This window comes from Protopterus annectens, chromosome 3.part0 (assembly GCF_019279795.1).
Source record: "Protopterus annectens isolate FY-2018-M chromosome 3.part0, PAN1.0, whole genome shotgun sequence".
In the NCBI taxonomy this organism is placed as follows: Eukaryota; Metazoa; Chordata; order Ceratodontiformes; family Protopteridae; genus Protopterus; species Protopterus annectens.
This window is the reverse complement of record NC_056731.1, coordinates 1,203,449,852-1,203,474,470: the sequence shown is the minus strand read 5'-3', so window position 1 is coordinate 1,203,474,470 and position 24,619 is coordinate 1,203,449,852.

The window sequence follows — 24,619 nt, the reverse complement described above, 5'->3', positions numbered from 1 at the left end:
ACCCTCATGTCCACACAATCACACATTTACCTGACCAGTGCCCTAACCCCCTCCCCTAACCCTAAAGTCTGTCACTACCGCACACTCACCTCACCCGCACCCTAACCTTAAAGTCCCTAACTACCACACACTCACCTTAACCCAGTCCATTCACTCACTTGCCTTAACCCGGTCCGTAACCATCGCACCACACTTACCTGAACCCAATCCATAACCTCCGTTCGCTCACTTCCCTAAACCCGGTCCTTAACCATCGTACCACACTGCTGTATATAGCAAAGCCATAGACCATCGAAATCTTAACCTAGGTAAAATTTAATTGTTCCGAGGCTTCGCTATTCTCAGCTTTAGCACTAAAGGGTTTGATATTATAACATTCAAAGTTTTTGAACTTTGATGTTATAATATAGACCCTCTTTTTTGTTGGTCAGCCTACTCTAAAACCACAGATTTAATTTTGTGGTCCAGGTGCCCTTGAATATGTTTATACAATGCATTAGTTGTCCTTTCTTTCCTCATGTCATATGTATGTTCATATATTCTCTCTTTTAGGGTACGCTCAGTTTTTCCAACATAAAAAGCAGGGCAGTCCTGGCACATAGCTACATATACCACTCCCTTTGTGGAACAATCAAACGTACCCCCTCATCTTTATGTGCCTTCTTCCTATCTTAATCTGTTGGGTTTCCTGAACATATTTACAATAAGCACACCACCCACATTTTCTCATTATGTTAATAGTTTGTTTTGTTCCTCTAGGCCTCTACAATAGTGGTTTCATTGTGACCCCCTTATGGTACACTATGGTTGGTTTTTCCTCTAAAATATTCCTACATGTTTCTTCTTCCATAATAATAGACCAATTCTTTTGTATTATTCCTCTTATATGATATCTTTCTATAACAAAAGTTGTTACAAATGCATGTTTAAATCTGTTTTCTTTGTTACTATCACCTAACCTTTCAATAACTGGTCCATCCTCCTCTTGTATTGATGTTGAGTGTAAAATAGGCTTTAAGTGCTCCCTGTTTCTTTTATTCACTACTTTTTGATATCAGTTATCTATCAAGTTTGGTGGGTAACCTCTTTTTTCAAACATCCCTCTTAACACTTCACTTTCTTCTAAAAAATGTTCTTCCTTTGTTACCATTCTAGCTGCTCTTACAAATTGGCCTTTAACTACTGCTCGCTTATGGGTTATGGGATGGTGACTAGTGTAGTATAAGAGAGAGTTTGAGTATGTGGGCTTCCTGTAAATAAGTGCCATATATGTCTTATTATTTATATCTTTCTCCAAGAGAACATCTAAGTATGGTACACTCTTCCGCCACCTGTGATGTAAATTTCAAAAAGTCAGTGGTTCCATTCAGAAAATCTATGAAACCATGAATATTTTCTTTACTATCCTTCCATATAAAAAACAAATCATCCAAGAATTTTACATAAAATCTTAGGGAGTCTTTAAGGGTCCTTCCTTTACATATTTTTGCTCACATTAAACCATAACCATATTAGCAAATAGTGAGCCTATCAGTGAACCCATAGCTACTCCATTTTTATGCACATAAAAATCACCTTAAAAATAAATGTAGTTGTTTTTTATTACAGTATTCATCAGCTGTTCATAAACACTGATATTTCTCTGCTCTACACCTTTTCATGCAAGAAAGTCACAGAACCAGGTAACTCTCAGTTCATGGGGTATCACCGTATAAATGTCCTTCACATCCACTGTTATTAATATGTCATTTTTCATTAAATTCTATCCTTTCTAAGAAGTTCCACGAATATTTACAAATTTGTGTTTCATCTTCTAAAAGGTGTTTAAGGTCCAGAAACTTAGCACATCCCAGTGTAATAGAACCTCTACTATCCACTATTGGACACATCAGGGTTATCCAAACTCATGCATTTTTGGTATTCCAAAAAGTGTTGGTACAGTGAGGTGTAGGATGTTCACATAGTTGTATTCTTCTACTGTGATAGACCCTTCTATAAACAGGTGCTTTAGCTCTAAGTATATCCTATGACTTGCCCCATTTAGTTTGTTTAAGGACACTGGTTTGTAAACTTCCTGTTCCAGAATAGTTTTCATTCTCACTATATAATCTAATTTTTCCATTATAACCACCCCTCCCCCCTTATCCAGTTTCATTATTCTTATATCCAGTGTTCTTAGTTCTTCTAAACAGTCCCTTTCTGTTCTAGTTGTTTTTATTTTTGTTATGACCCTTGTTTAAGTCTTACACTACACTAGTGACCATCCCATAACCCATAAGCGAGCAGTGGTTAAAGGTCAATTTGTAAGAGCAGTTAGGATGGTAACAAAGGAAGAACATTTTTTAGAAGAATGTGAATTAAGAGGGATGTTTAAAAAAAGAGGTTACCCACCAAAGTTGATAGATAACTTGTACCAAGAAGTAGTGAATAAAAGAAACATTGGGCATTTTAAGCCTATTTTACAGTACAAGAGGAGGATGGACCAGTTATTGAAAGGTTAGGTGTTAGTAACAAAGAAAACAGATTTAAACATGCATTTGTAACAACTTTTGCTATAAAAAGCTATCATATAAGAGGGATAATACAAAATAATTAGTCTATTATTATAGAAGAAGAAACATGTAGGAATATTTTAGAGGAAAAACCAACCACAGTGTACCGTAAGGGGGTCACCATGAAACAACTATTGGAGAGGTTTAGAGAAACAAAACAAACTATTAACATAATGAGAAAATGTGGGTGGTGTGCTTACTGTAAATATGCTAAGGAAACCCAACAGATTAAGATAAGAGGAAGATACATAAAGATGAGGGGGTAAGTTTGATTGTTCCACAAAGGGAGTGGTATATGTAGCTATGTGCCAGGACTGCCCCACTTTTTATGTTGGAAAACCTGAGCATACCCTAAAAGAGAGAATATATGAACATACATATGACATGAGGAAAGAAAGGACAAATAATGCAGTGTATAAACATATTCAAGAGCACCCATACCACAAATTTAAATTTGTGGTTTTAGAGCAGGTTAACCAACAAAAAAGAGGGGGACCTTGGAGTCTTAGCCTGGAAAAAGTGGAACTCCAATGTCAACTGTCCTTGAATACTGGTAGCTGCCCTGGTTTAAATGATCTGTGTTCAATAATATGTGTGTTAAGACTGAAAGCCTTGGAAAGGTGAAAGGAGTATTAGAAGACATAAAAAGTCATGCACATAAAATGACAAGAATAATAAAAATAAATAAATAAAGTAAATAAACAAAACTACATTTATATTACAGATTTTTAACACCTTATAGGGTATTTATAAATTTATTTGCTACAAACTACACTACTACTATATTTTTATTAGGATGGAAAGAAAGGGATATGTAGAATGTGTTTTATCCCTTTAAATGGGGCTGCTTTTGGCATCACGATTGGTTAGGACCTGAAATAAAATCAGGTAAGTGAACTGATTTAAACTATCTTTGAAAAAGTCTCTGAAGCAGAAAGATGAAAGCGCTAGGATTTAAACTTTTTTTGGTTACTGACGCTTTGGTTTTACAAGAATTGCTTTGAACTTTGGACTTAAACAGCACTACATGTATTTTTCACCTGCTTTTTAAAAAAGAACTGCTCTGGTGTTTTTAAGAAACAGTACAGTGACTACTCTGCATTATTGGTGTTTTATCTGTTTTCATGAACTTTCTTGGACTTAAAAGCAACACCACTGATCAATGGAGCCTTGTTTTATGGTATGATTTTACTTGTTATTGGAATAAATTGATGAAGAGAATATAGCAAAGCTTGGGGCATTCATTTTTTTGTTTTCTTACTGTAGAGTGATCTCAGAGTTGGTATATTTAGTTAGGAATGATGGGGGCACAGCCCCCCATGTCAGGGTGTGGTGGGCTAAGCTCCCCACTTCATTTGGGTTTAAGGTTGTTTTTTTTTTTTTGTGGCCAACAGAAGCCTTTCCCTACGCCATTTGCGGTTTTTAGTTTCAATATTACCAGTTCGATGTTTGGGTGTTCAATAACCTAAACATTCGGTGGGGTAATATAGACCCTGGTATGAGTACAGACAATGCCCAACAGAACTGATAGGTTTGTGGACAGATGGGAGTTTTTGGTCATTGGATCGTATTGACTTACTGGGAACATAGTTATATAGAATGTTATTAGTGATGGACAAGCAGATTGATTCTGGATAATTATATAGGTGGTAAAAAGCTGTGCATTTGTTAGTTGATGGGGTAGTTCTTACCAATTTGGGCTTTTTAGTGATATACAGCAATGGGTATTTGCTGCAGATTTGGTCACTTTGTTATAACATTGTGAAAGTTTTGATTTTTGTGATGCCTGGAGGTTAGTCAATGTGGGATAACCATAAAGAAGTGTGGGGAGAAGATAATTAGTGGCAAACATTGAGAAAGTTTTTGGCTCTATAAAGCATCCTTTGTTTTTGATGAGTTGTTCTTATACAATTTTGAATATACAGGTTACATTTAAGATTATCATCCACTATCAGCCCTAATAATTTATTAAGATAACTGATTTCAATGGTTGTATTATCAAGAGAGAGGACTTTAAATTTTGTTTTGTCACGAGAGATAGAGATGTGGGGAAAAAGTAGCATTTTTTAGCAAATAGGCGGAAGGATAATTAATTAAATTGTGTCACGTGTGTGTGTGTGTGTGTGTGTGTGTGTGTGTGTGTGTGTGTGTGTGTGTGTGTGTGTGTGTGCGTGTGTCTATGTATATATGTAAATTACCATCAGAGGCTAATCATGATCTTGTCTGAGCATGTGCATAATTGTCACAAATTACCACAAGAGGCTGATCACATGTGAATATAGTGTGAAATACTGAAAATGTCTTTAATACAGACTTGTAGCCATGTGATATTGAAGTAATGTTCCAAAAGATGAAACAAAACATAGTTGGTTCACTGACTATATATACACGTACGCACATACACACACACTGTCAAACACAGACACATACACACATGCATATACATATAAATTAACAATATTATGTATCGTACATTTATAAACATTTAAAACCAGCACATTGCAAGTTATATACAAATTACAAAATAGGGTAATAACAATCCCTAGGATTCAATAAAGTCCATGTTGACTCCGTGTAGAGCCTACATGGAATGTACCCATGTACACAGCCATACTTCCCCCTCAGCAGCATGCCATGCATATTAATCATGGCTTGCTGATGAGGGAGAGCATAGTAACAGGGATATTGAATCCATGGAGGCAGAAGTGTAGAGGCTACCCATGGTTGTGGATTGTCCAGGGAATTCTTGGTCAGATGTTATATACAGGGTGAGACTCCCTGTAATGTACCCTGCTACTGTTGAAATGTGCTGTGCTTTATTATTTTCTGTTTTAATTTTCTAATTTTTAAAAAAAAAAAAATAATATCCATTTCCTCTGCTTGGTTCTAAGTGTAGCAGTGCCTAGCTGCATGTAGATACATACAACTGGCACCTGCTAGACATCTCGAAACAGAATCCAGATGTAATTAAATATTTCATTTTTTTTTTTGTTAATGTCCATTAGCACAGCATGGTGCGAAGTGCAGCAGAGCCAAGCTGTACTTACACATACACTATTGACACCTGGCAGACATCAAAAAATAGAAACCAGATGTAATTACTTATTTGTGTCTGGTTTTGTTTATGCCCATTTGCACAGTGTGGTGTGGTGTGATGCTTAGCAATGCTAGCAGTTAGCTTAGTAGTATATGGAAGGTATACTAGTTTACATACTATCCAAGAAGCTAAATGGGTAGAGTCATGGCCTAAAGCTTAGTAGGTCCTGGGTTCGAGTCCCTAGCACTCAAACCATTTTTAATGTAATTTAATTTTTTTAATTTAAAAACAAAATTGTCACATTTACAAGAACTGTGTTGTGCCAAGTACTGCTTAAACAAAGTAAATGTCAGAAAGGTGGCCAAAAGGACTAAAACAGCAAAAAAAGCAATATCAGAAGTAATAAACCACTGGTCCAACCATTAGAATACATTTATTAGAAAACAACAAAGCTTTCAAGCCACTCAGGACTCTTCATCAGTGTTAGTTAAGCATTGTTTAAACATGGTTAACAGTTACTCTGCACATTGCTAAGCTTCGCTAAAACACTGTTGTGTGAGTTTAAGGGCTGCTAAGCAGGTTTGCATGATGCTAAGCAATGCAGTGCTTTTTTTGAATGTTGTAGTATGACATGTAAGGGCAGGAAAATAGCCTATATTAAGGCCAATAAGGCAGGAATTCTGCACCATTTGTTGGAGTTCATCTAACTGTTGGTATGCCAGGTGGTGTTGGAGAGGGTGCAAGCTTTCAGACACAAAGATGGGGTGTGCTGGAGTTCAGGGTTTTTGTTGGGCTCCTGGTACAAATTTATAAACCTAGGCTGTTGCAGGGTTGTTACATGTGCTCAGAATGTAAGGCTGAGGCCTGGAATCAGTTGACCAGGGACCTTACCAGTGACACTTGTGTCCCTTGTGCAGGTGAGCAGTGTTGTCACCACTATGACAACCTGAAGAGTAGAAAGAGGAAAACTTTGGACACCTGGGTCCAAAAGGCCTGAGATGGGCATTCCCCAGACATATGTAGGTATTTCTGCCACTACATTACTAAAATACAAGCTGAATCTGCAAAACAGGTATGCATAATGGTGCACTTCTCTTCCAACAACTGCAGCTGAGAGGGCTCGCAACATGCAATCCCATGCCAGATGCCTGACCAGGATGCACCATGAGTGTGGTAAGTATGGAAAAATTATGATAATTGTAGTGGAATAAAAGATAAACAATAAAAACTGTAGTGCAATAAATAAACAATAAAAACTGTAGTGCAATAACCAATAAACAATACCAATAACAGTAAGCAATAAGATGTAAAGCAGAATTGTGGTATCATAACATAATTTCAGAAGAATTGTATGCATTGCATGTCTATTGTAATGTTGCTGCAGTCAACTATAGAACTGCAATAACTGCGGAATGCAACTGTAATTGCTTGAAAAATGTAGTGCTCAACCCACAGTATGGTCCAAGGCTGTCTCCAGGCCACTTTCCATCACATGATGCTCTCTTTTCCTCCCACTCCAGGAACAGAAATTAAATGGGTGACATAGCCCACTTTATGAGCAGATATTGTGTGTACACTTCACAGACACTTAGCAGCAATATCAATAAAGTGTAAAGCAGGATTGTAGTTTCATAACTAAATTTTATTTATTTATTTTATTTAACATTTGTTAACTGGGAAAGTCTGACTTGGAATGAAGCCAGTTTTCAGTGGAGGCCCAGGGAGAAATGCTCCAGATGCATGTCTTTATAATGTGGGAGGAAACCCACACAAATGCAGGGAGGACATGCAGACTCTATACAGAAGGAACCCCAGCCAAGAACTGAACCAGAGAACCTCTTGCTGTGAGGTGACAATGCTACTGCTGCACCACTGCACCATCAAATGTGTCTAAATATTTGCAGTAGGGCTGTATTCATTGGATGTCTGTTCTAATGTCACTGCAGTCTACTGTAAAACTGTAATAACTGTAGAATGCAAAAGGAATTGCTTGAAAAATGTATTGCACAACCCACAATACAGTTCAAGCCTGTCTCCATGCGACTTTCAGCCATATAATGCTCTTTTCCTCCCACTCAGGGAACAGAAAGTATATGGGTGAGGTAGCCCACTTTATGGGCAGATATCATGTGTATACTTCACAGACACTTAGCAATACCAATAAAGTGTAAAGCAGGATTGTGGTTTCATAGCAAAATGTATCTTAATACTTGCAGTAGGGCTGTATTCATTCCATGTCTGTTCTATGTTGTTGCAGTCAATTGTTACATTATTTTCAGATATCCCCTGCAGTCACAGCTTTTGGGTTCTACTCCCACGCCTGCCAACTAAGACATGATGGCTGTTTAGTCTTCTTAATGTACATAATCATTCCTCTCAACTGTCATGATTTTTCATAATGTAGTTACAACTGCCCAATATGTCTGGTCCATGATTAGCAAATAAACGATTACCTGGAATGCAATGCGTTGTCAAATCCATTTAGAGAACACCTTGGTAGTCATGTACATGCATATTATGTGAAAAAGTTCCATGTAGTTGTGTACCTACATTTCTTAATGCTTGGCCCATGCTGTCCCATGCTAACAGTTTGAGAGGTAAGTACATGCTACATCATCTATAGAGGAATTGTAATCACTGTATTCACAACTGACACTGCACACCAGTAGAACTATGTATTACTGGTCTTTTTAGGGATATTATCTGCAATGTCACTAATGGTATATTTTTCTGTCTCTCCACACCCCTTATCTTCTTTAATGTATTATTGTTATTTATTATTATGATTTATAGTAATATATTTTGTTAAACTAATTGTTTTGTTGCCTTTATGGGTTATTTTATACTGGCTTGCTGTTAATATACTTATGTTATGTTACTTAATGTTGCATTCCACATAATATACCTTAATATGCATTTGGATCAATCAATATTATGTTCCATTATGTTAATACTAACATTGGTTTGGTAATTACTAACCTTAACTTATTGTTATAACTAATTTATTATAGCACGTCAAGGTAGGCTGGTTCCCCGTGATCTGCCTACCTTGCCTCCTCCACCTGTGGCACCAGGCTCCAGCACAGCTGGGACCCAGACCAATGGTGCTTCCCTCTGCAGACCCTTCACTACCTATGACATTGAGTAGTTCTGCCCCATGAGACAGGGCAGGGCCCCACTCTGGGAGCGGTGGTGGATAGGAAGTTGTCACCCGTGATGAACTGCCAGTTTTGGTGCACAGGATCATGTACCGTGGGTTTTGACACTACCTTTTTGCCAGATGGAAAGCATGCTGCCCACCCAGGTGGAGCAGGTTCACCCTGGAGCCAAGCCTCCACCACCAGCCCCCCAGGGCAGTGAAGGAGCAGTGCCGACAGTCCCAAGGGTGGAGACATGAGCCGCACTGCTACCTTATGGAGGCACATAGGATTGTGATTACACAACACCTTCCCCATCCAAGCTGTTCACTTCCTCTTGTGTCATACACCACCCCGTCTGCTGTCTTGTCTGCCTTGTCTATCTGCATAAGCTTTCTCACCTACAAACCTTACCTCCCCCACATATACCTATGTCTATTCCCCAACATTCTACTCTCTCACCTTAAAAAAAATGGGCAAATGTCCCCCCAAAAAAACAATATTCCATACATAGCTCTTCATTTCACACACATGTCCACTGAACACTCATAATTTGGTCCAATTGGCTTGACAATACAGTTATGTTGTCCTCGTCCCTCTCTCTGGGGGTGACAGTCCAAATTCATCTACAAATTCTGTCAAAGTGCACAGTTGTTGCTGTACAAGAAATGGATAGCTATGCTCCTTTCCTATATCCTTCCTGCACATACCTACCTGTCTTTCTCTATCTTTTTCCTCCTGTTTGTAACCCATTTCACCACTTTCCTATCTTCCCATTTTTCTTTTCATAAATGATTTTTTGCATGACGCTGTGCAACACGATGCATTGTGCAGCATTGCTAAGCTCAGCTAAATGGAGCTATATTGATATGTGTTTTAAATGATAATAAACACCTGCCCCCTATTTCAGACCCAAGAACATCACACCTGCAGACCACTGCATTAACCTGCCACACAATACAGCTGTTAATTAAAACAGGTGGTTTAAGCAAAATATATTAACTGTAACTTACAGTCATTAAGTGACTTTAAGCAGAGCTGTGCATAGTGCCAAATTGTGCAAGCTCTGTTAAAGAGTAATGGAAAAAATGAGAGTGTTACTTGGAGTCTGGTGCAAGAGTACACCAGTAGAAAGCCAGATACAGAATAATGGATGTAAGTGAGGTCTCAAATAGCAGGTAAATGCACATGTTTCTCAGCAACATTTAGAAATACACCTGCTAAAACATTAATGGCAACATTCATGTTCAACTGGGACTCTGGTGAAGAAATAAATTCATATAAAGCCATTCACATAATGATGGATGTAAAAAAGTATGTCACAGCCTGTATGTGTGGACATATATCTTGACAAATACACCTCCTATAACAATGACTCAGTAGCTCAGTCTGCTAAATGCTGTACAATTGGTAACTTTTGCCATACACAGTCCTGGGTTCAAATCCAGTGGTGTGTAGCATTTAAATTACATTGTTGTGAAGCCAGCAGTTAATGACAGTCATGCATTCTTTATCCACACAATGCATTCCAAATCAAATTTCTGCTTTTTACTGATGGAAGTCACAGACCTGCAGATAGGACTACACACTTCACATATCCCTATAGAAACACTATAAGTGCATAAGTGTCAGGTTATGCATTAACATGCATTCATATAGGATTTTAACTCAGGTAATGCAAATGAGGCCCACTAATATCAGAGTGTAGCACACAATCATTTCATAATTACATTACAGATTACCACCGCTGCACAACTAACATACACATATGAAGCCCCTGTCAGTAACAAGGACTGCCAGCATACACATTCCAAATGAGTACCACACTCTAACACATGGCCTGACAGTTGCCTAAATGGTTAACTTAATGTTATATTGACCCCCTATGTTGCTCAAGGACACAACAAACATGTTGCCAAGTACTCTGTTAGTGATACCATTGCCTAACATATTTACCTTAAACATATGTCTTAATTTGAGTGGAAGGGTACCCTCTCTCTGGCTCTATCTCTACAAGAAGGCTGACATAGCTCCCACAGTTACTCTTGCAGCATGTTGCCCTCCAAAGTGTTCACACTCTCTACCTATGCCTATTGCCTGCAGAAGCAGCTGCAGCCTGTAGCACACACTTCTGCATGTAAAAGTAGTTGCTACAGACCAAACCTCTGTGATGATATAGTCTCCTCACCCCAGCAATGTCCAACACAACTTCTCAGAAAGGGCTTCTAATCTACATGAAGGCCTTATATATTGTTCAGTGGTTGCATGTCATTGGCTGATGATACTGCAAATCAGCTATGTTGGCTGCAATTAGGATTTCAGAACCACAGATTGGTTAAGAGGCAATCACCTGTTAATGAGAAGCATGTTAAAAATCAGAAAGCTGGCTATGGGGAACCACCAGTCTGTATGAGACTTTCTTCACACAGTAAATGCATTGCCAAAAACTTTATATATCTGCACATATCAACAGAGGAGTTTTGTACTGGGTCAGGTATGTAACCTTTTTATTTACAGCATGATGCATATGTGGGGATATACTTATGTGTAATGGATATTACAGCATTAACCCTTTTTTACATCTGTGTTAATGACATGTCAATGATCTCCAGATTTGTTACACCTACAGAGGAAGTACAATACATCAAGAGTGGAATGCTTTTTGTCAATACGGCACACTGGTCTCTTGGGACTGCCCCTTTATAGTGGTTGAAATAGCACACTTGTATTTGTTTGGCACTGTTGTTTTAACATATTATCAGGAGGGTTGCCTTTAGGGGCACACTACAATGGACTCTAGTGTGGGGTGAATGATCATATAGTAGTATCTGTCATGGCACACACAGGAATAGCTGACTACCACTAGTATCTTAGTTTTATCCACACGCTTAGTAGTTTGCACACTGTGGAATATGACATGTGTGAACAAGCAGTGGATACTGCCAGCCATTATGTTCTTGTTGTATCTGTACATTGTGTACTTCCATGTATGTGATCCTGACATGTGTTTCCAGTTTGTTGTCTTTCAGGAAACATGCATCCCAGATGCCATGCCCCTTTCATGGATGCAGAGAATGATATAATACTGGAAGGTCTCCATCAACACCATGAACTCATACTGTCCAAGGTGCGGCAAAACAGGGAGCAGTGGACAGTATTGTGGGCTGACCTTGTCCGTGACATCAATGCCATTGGTCATCAGACCAGCACATATGAGCAGGTTCGACACCGGACAACAGACATGAGTAATGCTGTACAGAAAAGAGCAGAAGATGTAGCCATGGATCATGGTGTCACTGGTGGTGGGCCTGCAGCAGTACAACCAATGTCAGCCACTGAGGAATTCCTGGCAAACCTAGGAACACACATCCATCACACTGTACATCATAGATGTGGGTGCCACAGTTGCCATGGCAGAGTAGCGTCCAGGTAAGTTTAGTTTAATAAGCATTGGAATACAGTAGTATTCAGTGTGTCAGGGTGTACATACTATTATGTGAGTGTCATGTCTTTGTTCTTTGGAGGGGAGGCGTTTAACTGCAGTTTGAATTAAATGCTCAGAGTTTGAACAAAATAACAATTAACACAGTAGCTACTGTAAATGTGAGATATATGGATACATTACCTTGTTATAGTGCAACATGTGGTAGTACTTACATTACTTCCCCTCAACTTTTCACAGGCCCATCTGGTATCGAACAAGGCTGTGGTCCTGCTCCAGGTAAGCATGACAGTGTTTTGTTACATATGTAGATTTACGGCAATGTATTCCCCTAAAGTGTCATCCTAGGCCTGCTGCCTGGATTGCTGTACTGTTGGCATGATTGCCAACTGCGCATATATTTTCTGACTGTACACACATTAGAGTCATACCTATGCCTTGTAGGTGTGACCACACTGATAGATGTAACAGTATTGTCAAGACATTACAGATCATCACACATGCCAACTGTGCAGAGTCTTCACAAACTTCAGCCATGTACCTCATTGCTGATGATGAGATTGCTGTGTAAAGAGTTTTTATTTACAAGTGACTACAGGTGTTTGTGGGAAAGTAGTGTCCTCATGTTCTTCATGCCCTACTATATGAAGCTGGGTTTTAAATAGGTCTGTGTTAGTGACAACAGTATATAGAGCTTTACATATATTGCAACATAGTACTGCAGTCCATAATATTGCAGGTATTAATGTACTGCTTTTCTCTTTCTTATCACAGGTGACCGGGGGGGGGGGGGGTTGGTCTGGTTTTTGTCCTCTACACAACCTGATGTCAGTGTCTCTTCTGACTCTGATGATGATGGTGGCCAGAGTGAGGCACAGGTGGCGGTTTCTGGGGTTGAATTTGTCCCAGAGGTTGACATTCCTCTTTTGTCCTCATTGTCACCACGCAGAGTCATTATGCCTACACATACCCAGTCCCCGAAGGCCACAAATATTGGACAGTCAGAGAGCAGGGAAATTGAGCAGGAAAGTGTGGCAACTGTGGCTCCAGTAAGTATAGACACTGGCCATAGACAGAGAGCTGGCGAGGTTAAATACAGGCAGATTGATAGGGGTGCCCACAGGAGGCCTGTTGTCCTTCCACCACCTGTTAACAGTGTCACAAGATGGGTCACTCAGCATATGTTTCAGACCATCATGGAGGCACAGGCATATTCTGAAAGGAACTCCAGATGTATGCTCAGGGTTTTGGATGCAGCAAAGTCTGACATTTGTGCCTGCCTCCACCACATCGGTGACACCCTGGATTGATTCACTGATGCAGTGGAAAGAAGGTGGTCTGAGAAAGATAGCAGAATATCTGTCGTGGAATGCACATTGTCTGTGCTGGAATGTCTGGATGGAGTTGAGAGTTGGACTCATGGACATAGGTCAGCAACCCCATCTGCTGAGACTACTCATGACTGTGCACAATAATGCTCCTGTAGTCTCAGTCTATCCAGCACTACAGAAGGAAGTGTGCAGTCCATACCAAGACATGGCAGGCCATGGGCTGATGGTTCTAGGCATTCCTGTGGAGGACATGGTCACAGTAGACAGCAGTCACTGTCAGGTACTAGCAGCACTTCTGACCTTAACCATGGAAGTGTCACTACAACTTCTAGCAGAACCTCTTCCCATGTTCGGGAGTGGAAACAGTGAGCTGTCAGCTCTACTATGCATGGTTCAAAGCTGGCCAACATATACACATGTAGGGCTAGGACTGAGTGTGACTGCATTCACACACACACTCACACAGCACTGTCAAATTCAGGTCATGTACAGACAGACACATCACATTACCGTACTAACCTATGAACCTATGAACCTATTTCCATGGTCTATCTTGCCTGCTTCCCTTCTTGACTCACACACATAATTTCAACATCTGTGCAGTAACTGAAACCTGGTTCAAGGCTCCTGAGAGCACCCCAGCACTACCAGGCTATACCTCGAATCATGCTTTTCGGCCCCAAAACCCGGGCCGAACCACAAAGGGAGGGGGAGTGTCCATATTCATAAAGGACACCCTCTGTGATGATATAGTCTCCTCACCCCAGCAATGTCCAGCACAACATCTCAGAAAGGGCTTCTAATCTACATGAAGGCCTTATATATTGTTCAGTGGTTGCATGTCATTGGCTGATGATACTACAAATCAGCTATGTTGGCTGCAATTAGGATTTCAGAACCACAGATTGGTTAAGACACAATCACCTGTCAATGAGAAGCATGTTAAAAATCAGAAAGCTGACTATGGGGAACCACCAGTCTGTATGAGACTTTCTTCACACAGTAAATGCATTGCTAAAAACTTTATATATCTGCACATATCAACAGAGGAGTTTTGTACTGGGTCAGGTATGTAACCTTTTTATTTACAACATGATGCATATGTGGGGATATACTTATGTGTAATGGATATTACAGCATTAAGCCTTTTTTATATCTGTGTTAATGACATGTCAATGATCTCCAGATTTGTTGCACCTACAGATGAAGTACAATACATCAAGAGTGGAATGTTTTTTGTCAATATGGCACACTGGTCTCTTGGGACTGCCCCTTTATAGTGGTTAAAATAGCACACTTGTATTTGTTTGGCACTGTTGTTTTAACATATTATCTGGAGGGTTGCCCCTAGGGGACACACTACAATGGACTCCACTGTGGGGTGAATGATCATATAGCAGTATCTGTCATGGCACACACAGGAATAGCTCACTACCACAAGTATATTAGTTGTATCCACACACTTAGTATGTTTGCACACTGTGGAATATGACATGTGTGAACAAGCAGTGGATACTGCCAGCCATTATGTTCTTGTTGTATCTCAACATTGTGCACTTCCATGTATGTGATCCTGACATGTGCTCCCAGTTTGTTGTCTTTCAGGAAACATGCATCCCAGATGCCATGCCCCTTTCATGGATGCAGAGAATGATATAATACTGGAAGGTCTCCATCAGCACCATGAACTCATACTATCCAAGGTGAGGCAAAACAGGGAACAGTGGACAGTATTGTGGGCTGACCTTGTCCGTGACATCAATGCCATTGGTCATCAGACCAGCACATATGAGCAGGTTCGACACCAGACAACAGAAATGATTAATGCTGTACAGAAAAGAGCAGAAGATGTAGCCATGGATCATGGTGTCACTGGTGGTGGGCCTGCAGCAGTACAACCAATGTCAGCCACTGAGGAATTCCTGGCAAACCTAGGAACACACATCCATCACACTGTACATCATAGATGTGGGTGCCACAGTTGCCATGGCAGAGTAGCGTCTATGTAAGTTTAGTTTAATAAGCATTGGAATACAGTAGTATTCAGTGTGTCAGGGTGTACATACTATTATGTGAGTGTCATGTCTTTGTTCTTTGGAGGGGAGGGGTTTAACTGCAGTTTGAATTAAATGCTCAGAATTTGAACAAAATAACAATTAACACAGTAGCTACTGTAAATGTGCGATATATGGATGCATTACCTATTTATAGTGCAACATGTGGTAGTACTTACATTACTTCCCCTCAACTTTTCACAGGCCCATCAGGTATCGAACAAGGCTGTGATCCTGCTCCAGGTAAGCATGACAGTGTTTTGTTACATATGTAGATTTACGGCAATGTATTCCCCTAAAGTGTCATCCCAGGCCTGCTGCCTGGATTGCTGTACTGTTAGCATGATTGCCAACTGCACAGATATTTTCTGACTGTACACATGTTAGAGTCATACCTATGCCTTGTAGGTGTGACCACACTGATAGATGTAACAGTATTGTCAGGACATTACAGATCATCACACATGCCAACTGTGCAGAGTCTTCACAAACTTCAGCCATGTACCTCATTGCTGATGATGAGATTGCTGTGTAAAGAGTTTTTATTTACAAGTAACTACAGGTGTTTGTGGGAAAGTAGTGTCCTCATGTCCTTCATGCCCTACTATATGAAGCTGGGTTTTAAATAGGTCTGTGTTAGTGATAACAGTATATAGAGCTTTACATATATTGCAACATAATACTGCAGACCATAATATTGCAGGTATTAATATACTGCTTTTCTCTTTCTTATCACAGGTGACCGGGAGGGGGGGGGGTTGGTCTGTTTTTTGTCCTCTACACAACCTGATGTCAGTGTCTCTTCTGACTCTGATGATGATGGTGGCCAGAGTGAGGCACAGGTGGGGGTTTCTGGGGTTGAATTTGTCCCAGAGGTTGACATCCCTCTTTTGTCCTCATTGTCACCACGCAGAGTCATTATGCCTACACATATGCCTACACATACCCAGTCCCCAGAGACCACAAATATTGGACAGTCAGAGAGCAGGGAAATTGAGCAGGAAAGTGTGGCAACTGTGGCTCCAGTGAGTATAGACACTGGCCATAGCCAGAGAGCTGGTGAGGTTAAATACAGGCAGATTGATAGGGGTGCCCACAGGAGGTCTGCTGTCCTTCCACCACCTGTTGAAAGTGTCACATGATGAGTCACTCAGTGTATGTTTCAGACCATCATGGAGGCACAGGCATATTCTGAAAGGAACTCCAGATGTATGCTCAGGGATGCAGCAAAGTCTGACATTCGTGCCTGCCTCCACCACATCGGTGACACCCTGGATTGATTCACTGATGCAGTGGAAAGAAGATGGTCTGAGAAAGATAGCAGAATATCTGTCTTGGAATGCACATTGTCTGTGCTGAAATGTCTGGATGGAGTTGAGAGTTGGACTCATGGACATAGGTCAGCAACCCTATCTGCTGAGACTACTCATGGCTGTTCACAATAATGCTCCTGTAGTCTCAGTCTATCCAGCACTACAAAAGGGAGTGTGCAGTCCATATCAAGACATGGCAGGCCATGGGCTTATGATCCTAGGCATTCCTGTGGAGGACATGGTCGCAGTAGACAGCAGTCACTGTCAGGTACTAGCAGCACTTCTGACCTTAACCATGGAGGTGCCACTACAACTCCTGGCAGAGCCTCTTCCCATGTTCGGGAGTGGAAACAGTGAGCTGTGAGCTGTCAGCTCTACTATGCATGGTTCAAAGCTGTCCAACATATACACATGTAGGGCTAGGACTGAGTGTGACTGCATTCACACACACACACACACACACACTAACACACCACTGTCAAATTCAGGTCACCTACAGACAGACACAGCACATTTCCATGGTCTATCTTGCCTGCTTCCCTTCCCGACTCACACACATAATGTCAACCTATTGGGTCAGCTTAAGCCTCCTGCACCCACACACAACATCCTGTGCAAGTGATGATACCTGTGCCACATCCCTGTCATCCTTGTCATTGATACTTGGTAATGAAGCTATGAGTATGGTGTACAGGGTGGCTATATAAATTAATATTGACTTGTGCATTGTGGTGCTGCTTCGCCATGCCACTTGTACTGGTTACTACCAGAGACAGTGTGATAACATTTGTAATGAGTAAGCCACATAATTTTGTATACTGTAGATTGTATGATGTTGTAATGGTTGTATACTTACACAATGAAAGGTGTGTAATGGACCTGTTTATGTTTCAGTTTCAGGAGTCTGTAGGGGATACCTATGGATGCACAGTTGCAATAAACCCATAGATGTTACAACATAGGATGAAATATCAGCACGGAAGAAATATGTCTTCAGCAAGGTACAGCACTATAGGTGCATGGCTCCATAGGTTCATATGCGTATAATAGGCTAACAAGGAAAATGGCATCATCCAGCCTACTCATGCATCCCTAATCTATGAAAAAGCATGATACCCTAGATAAGTGTCACCAGGGTTTTGGGCGCTAACACACGTACAAGCTGTGGTGATGGAGATGACCCATCTACAAATTGCCTCTGTCCATTACAGACATTTGTCCTACACCAGTTATGAATGTCTTGTTCTGCATCCCATTGTGTAACTTGTACATGATGTGTGTTACAGCAAATGTGTGCTTCACAAGCATGGAGAGCCTGTTACATATAGGGTGTAGTGTCTGTGTTACATACCTGTCTCTCCACCCTGTACTATTTATACCACAGTAACAATGTAGGTGTGTTGAACAGGTAAAATGTGCTAGTGCTGACTTGGATATGTGGGAGGTACACAGTGGGATCTGACAACTCCATGTATGGCAGCCATAAACATCCCCTCCAAAGCATGTAGGACACAGACTACACATGTACAGTCTTGGCACGGACTGCATCGGACATGCTATTTGCAATGTGCATTGGTTTACCATGGAACCTGTGTGGCTGCTACAGTTGTAAGACATGCCTGTGTAGTGACATAGCAAAAGATGCCACTGCACTCAATGATAGGTGTGATGAGGGCCAAATTCAGTATAACAATGACAGTCTGGGATTTACATGCCATACCTTTCTGTATAGGTTGTACAAAATTGAAAGGATCCCCACATCTTACCAACCACCAAAAGTCAAAGGGTACATTACACCCTGTGTCCATGACTCCATAGGTAATGGCTCAACTGTGTGTGGTGTGCAGACACTACCATATTTGTTAGGGGTGGATGACTTCCGAAAGGATAGTATTGTGCAGTTGTTGGCATTTACTATTTGTCAGTGGCTCTGACAACTGAGTGTGTGCTAAGGCCATCCTGGAAAATGGTTGGTTCTGTGTGGGATTCAGTGACAGCTTCTAATAGGAAATTACCTGCTAATGTAGTCAGTCAGAGGTCACTGATGATGGCCATGACTACAGAAAATGGAATGGCTGAAGTGGTTCTCCATTAATGATGTCTGGGGAAATCTGTTGTTGACTGGCATCATTGTAGCGTATGTCTCCCAATGCTAGCTTCCCAGAATATGACTATCAGACACTTGCCTATCCACCAGCTGACATACAACTCTGTAAATAATCTACACAGTTTTCGGCAAGGCCTGCAGGTATAATATTGTCAAACAACTTGTCAGACCATGGTAGGTGGAGTGAGTCATATTCTCCTCATTCATTGCATAGTTTAACACTCAATGATGTCCACTGGTTAGGGTAGGTAGGCATAATCTGGCCTTGAGCAAAACAAATGATGTGTGGTCCAGTGTCAGTAGGTGTACGACATTGTTACTGCTCATATCCATGCTAACTCATTTCATGGTGTTTCACATCACATGACTCAGAGATCTGGGGACACTGCTTGGCACTGCATGCTAGTTGTCCTTTGTGCAAGTAAGTACTTCATCATGTTCCAAGAAGAGAGTCATCCAAGGAGTCTGTATAGAGCACAGACAAACATATTTGAGAAGTGTAGTTTATATTCCCTGTGAAAGTAAGATGGGAGTTATACACAGGTATTCTGCAGTTGTACACTACCCATGCTGTGTGAACTGGAAGGACACAATTACCTTATAAAGACTGCGGAAAGCACAGGACTCCACAGAATTCCTGGTTCCTGGCAATACTAATGCTGGTCTCACCAAAAACACTCACACAGGATACCAAGCTCCGATACATTTTATGTCATCACACGCAAAACGTTACTACAATGCTCATAATGAGAGGCAGGACACAGTCTGTTTGTTCATCCACATAGCTGTCCCATATCTTAAAAGGCTCTGTAGGTGTCACATACCTTCCTCTAGGTAGATGCCTTGATTAGCAACCTGGGCACTCAGTTGGCTTTTGCATGTATTATGCCTTCTCTTCCAGTGTTGGTGATATGTCACTGGGGAACTGACAGGATGGTGATTAGGAGCACTGCTGCAGTTTCACAATATAATGTGCAATGTCCAGTGACATAGATGTCAAGGCTTGCTGAAAGAAGCAACACAGTGGGGGTGATCCATTGTAGGTGAAAATTTCACAGCAAGTCATGCATCTTTCCCTTCAACAGATTAATGGTGGATATCTGCATGACATAGCTGTGACGGCTACTGCAGCAGACTGGCCACCTTTGGCCAATGTGTGCCCACCTGCCACATGTCCTAGGCTTGTTATATTGTACAGTTATCTACCAGAAACACGTCTGTGTTCCCACATCTTGTCACACAACCAGTATGCTGTCTGATTGCTTGACAGGCATTGTACACTTGCAAGTCCAATGTAATGTCAGCAAAGTTGAACAAGTCCTCTGTGCACACATGGGCATCCACATCTTCACTGCAGGGAGTGCCTGCAAACACTATATATTAGACTGTGAACCCCAAGGTTATGGCAACTTGACCCTAACTTTGCAGAACCTGCTGGAGAGATGTGGAAAGTGTCCTCACCCTCTACTCCTATGACACACAAACACATGTGTGACAGATGTGACTGCATGTGAAACCTTGCTTCCATGGCTTCTGCAACAGCAGTCATTACATATGTCAATGAGCATTTGCCAATATGCACAGCTCACATCCTGCACCACCTGAAGTGACATCACACACACCTACATGTGTGCAGCTCCTTAACAGACACATTTCTAAACAGCAGACACCTCAGAAAATCCTGCCTCTGGAGAGCGGGATACACTTAATACTGCTTGCACCACTCTCTCACCGGTCAAACACCTGAGCCAAAACACAAAATCATGCCTTTTAGTCATAGGTGATTACATCGTGAGATACATATCTGTGTCAACAGGCTACATATGGGAAAGATCAGAGTTAGCTGTCTGTGGGTTGACACAATATGCCATAAAACACATTGTCGAAAATCAAGGAATATCAGTTAATATGATGCTGACAACCTGCAGGTGTGTATGAATAGGGATGTACATCACCAGACTGTATGCAGACACATGAATGAGCTTAGCCAGTCTCTGTCTTTTGTGCATATGTGCATACCCTTCACCTGCAGTTGACCCTCTCCTAGGATGATGGCTCCATACACACGGAAATTGATAGAAGTCAATAATTGTCTTAGCATGTGGTGTCTGTAAGGGGATCTACTACATGTTTGCCTGGGATGCCTTGCTCAACAGACATCAGTGCTTCACCAATGATGGTCTTCATTTCTCACCCCTGAGATTTGGAGTACTGGCCAAGGCTGCTGACACCACCATAATGCATCTTATATGCACTGTCTGAGGGGAAAACTTTGCAATGAGAACACCATCTTTGCACAACATCATGGTTATGCTGCTACACTCTGGGAATGGCAACAATGAACCCCACTCTGTGAAATGTGTCCCCACCTTGGAATATGCCGAAATGTGTGCAGTCAAGGACATCTGGTTCAAGGCTGTTGACAGCACCACAGCCATACTAGACAGCACGTTCTTCCAAATGTTAAGACCTCAAAATGACAGTGTGCAAGTTAATGCAGGTGGTGTATACATACTCAGTAAAGAAAGATGCGCATCCAGATTTAGTGAAACACTAATTTCCTGGAGAGACTGAGATGCCATTCACTACTGGAAGGGCACATAATCAAGCAATTGCCAGCTACAGAAGCAGCTCCATGAATCCAGACACCCATTGTGAATATTTGGATATACGTATGTCTATCAAGATATAACATTACACCATGCTTTGGGGTGGCATTTATTGACCACCAACTGTGTTGTTTAGTCATGCTGCAGCTCACTTGGCCAATGGTTAGTCCATGTCCATAATACAATGTCCTGGAGCAGTGCTGTGACATCCCCACAAGGGGAACCAACATAATGCATCATGTGTTTACCAATATGGGTGACCACTGCAGCCTCCCAATATGAGGTCCTCCCTAGTGGGATCTGACCACAGATCAGTAACAAAGTAGAAACCAGAATAAGCAGCTAGATGGACTAAAAGGTAAAGTAAAATGAACCCAACAAAAAACAATAGTCCGACCGTCACACATAAAAACTTTATTCATATAATACTGCAAAGTTTTCAAGTCAAATTATTCTTTTTCAATGCAAAACAATGAACGATGATCACAATATTTAAATACATTTAAAACTAACAAGTCAGCCTAAACAGCAAACGCACCTAAAATAATTAACCCTACAAGTACTAAAAAGTACTATAAACAATGGTAGGTATATATATATATATATATATATATATATATATATATATATATATATATACACACCCATAAAACACATACAAAGTACTAGTAAAGGGATATAAATAGATCATAATTATAATCACAAAGACATGAAATATTCTCAAATATAGTCTAAAAAATCTATTAAACAAAGGACTGTTAGTTTCAGAATAGGTTTAATACTATTCATTTTATTCAAACCACAGATCAGTCTCATGAAAACTACCAGAACTAATCTATTAAACAAGGGGCTGTTTAAGTTTCAGAATAGGTTTAATACTATTCATTTTATTCAAACCACAGATCAGTCTCATGAAAACTACCAGAACTAACCCACCCTTGCAGACAATACAGACATATATTTCAGCAAAGTAATTTATTACCTCCTGTGGGATGGTTTACATTATTGACTGCACCACTGCCCTCAGATTGAACAGGCAAGTATGAAGAGCTCTGCACCCATACATTATGCATGCAGCATTACAACTCCATGGACTCAACTGTACCCGACAGGTGGAACACAGGCTCCTCATGGCACAACAAACCTTCCTGGTAGACAACTGCCATTAGCAGGCTGTACAATCGGAGGTGGGCACTGCTGTGTGAAAGTTAGGGTGAGGATGCCCTCCTAAAGTGGAGACACAACCTCCTCAGCTAAAACAAGCACATAGTGTTGTTGTGACATCATGTAGCTGCAGTAAGTCATAACAAAAGAGAACAAGGCCCCAACACACACAAAAGCCAATGCTGGTTGCACAATATGAACCAAAAAGACAAATAACCAGCATGGCTATCACTACCATAAAATTAAAATAGATAAGTTTATTAAGAACAAGGATAAGAACTTTCACATTCACAAATGCTTCATCAGATCCACATAGTTCTTAAAACAAACATTCTCACATTTAAAACAGAGACCAACCAATCATGTTGCTCATGAATTAAAGAACCAATGAAATCATAGAAACATTATATATGTAACTTCCTCCTTCTCAAGGTGGGTTTTAGACAAACATTTGCATTGATGCCTGAGAATTTTTGAGCCTGTAGTCTAAGTATCCATTTCAGCTCCAGGGTTTCCAAATACATGTTCAACACCCTCCCACCCAGGGTTCACCTTTACATATTGCAACACCCTAAAGGAGAACATATGTTGTGGATTCTCTTGTATATGTTTTGCTAGGGCATTCTTAACATTATGTGTCCTGATATCATAAAGATGTCTCAAAATCCTATCTTTGAATTTCTGTACAGTTTTCCCTACATAGAAGCAGGAACAGGCTCTGCATGTGGCCAAATGTACCACATTTTTTGTCTAATAATCTGCATGGAACCTTGGCTTAAATGTAAAATCAAATCCTGGATGTTGGAACTGTTGTTTCCAGGTAATAACAGAGCATGCTTTACATCTATGACAAGGGAAACTGCAAGTCTCTCAGATAAGTTCCCCTTGGACTGTAATCTCGAATCACATAATAACTGCTTTAGGTTCTTGGAGTTTCTAAAACCAAAACCCATTTTACTACCTAGAATTTCAGCAGATCTGGCATCTGTGATTAGTAGACTCTAATTTTTAGTTATGATGTCACAGACCAAGTTACTATAATTTGTGTATTTAGTGAAGAATCTTAAGCCATTCTGCCTATTCATCCTTCTCACTTTCCTTCCCTTATATAAAGGGACCTAATCAGCTGAAAAATAAGGTCTGGCTGTGGTATTCCTATTTATTTATTTATTTTATTTATTTATTTATTTATTGCAGTTGGTTTACCAGGATAGTCCATTGGGCCATAAAGAACCTGTTTTCAATGGAGTCCTGGGGAGAAAAGCTCCAAAACAAAATATACATTCAACAATTTACATTAACAATCTAGGTACAGAGAGTTATTGGTACTATGTTGGCAGGAAAAGCAAAATTTATCATATGTAGAGTAGCAGTCATAACAGTAAATACAATTAAGAAGTGAAGTTACAAGTAATAGAGACAGATTAATAGCGATTAGAGAACAAACATAGTAGGTTCATAAATTAGGATATGGTATTGTAGGAGATTTAGTAGAGTTAGTTATGTGGGGTGGGAACAAGAGCATTCCCACTGTGATGCTAGATTTAAGAAGAGAGACTTTTTGAAGGTGGAGTGGTTAGAGGTGGTGCGAATGTGTGGTGGTAGGGAGTTCCAGAGGCGAGTGAGGCTGAAGGAAAGAAGGTTTTTTCCTGGTGGATGAGTAGGTTTATGCACTTCAAGTAGATTTTGATTGTTTGATCTTAGAACTCTGCTAGGTAGGTGCATTTTAAAGGCAGAGGAAAGGGAGAGACAGAGTGAGGGGGTTAGAATAAGCTTATGGGCTAGAGTTAGTTGAGTGTAAGTTAGTTGATTGGGAAGTTATAGCCATTTTAGCTTATGGAGGGAGACACAGTGGTGAGTGGAGGACTTATGG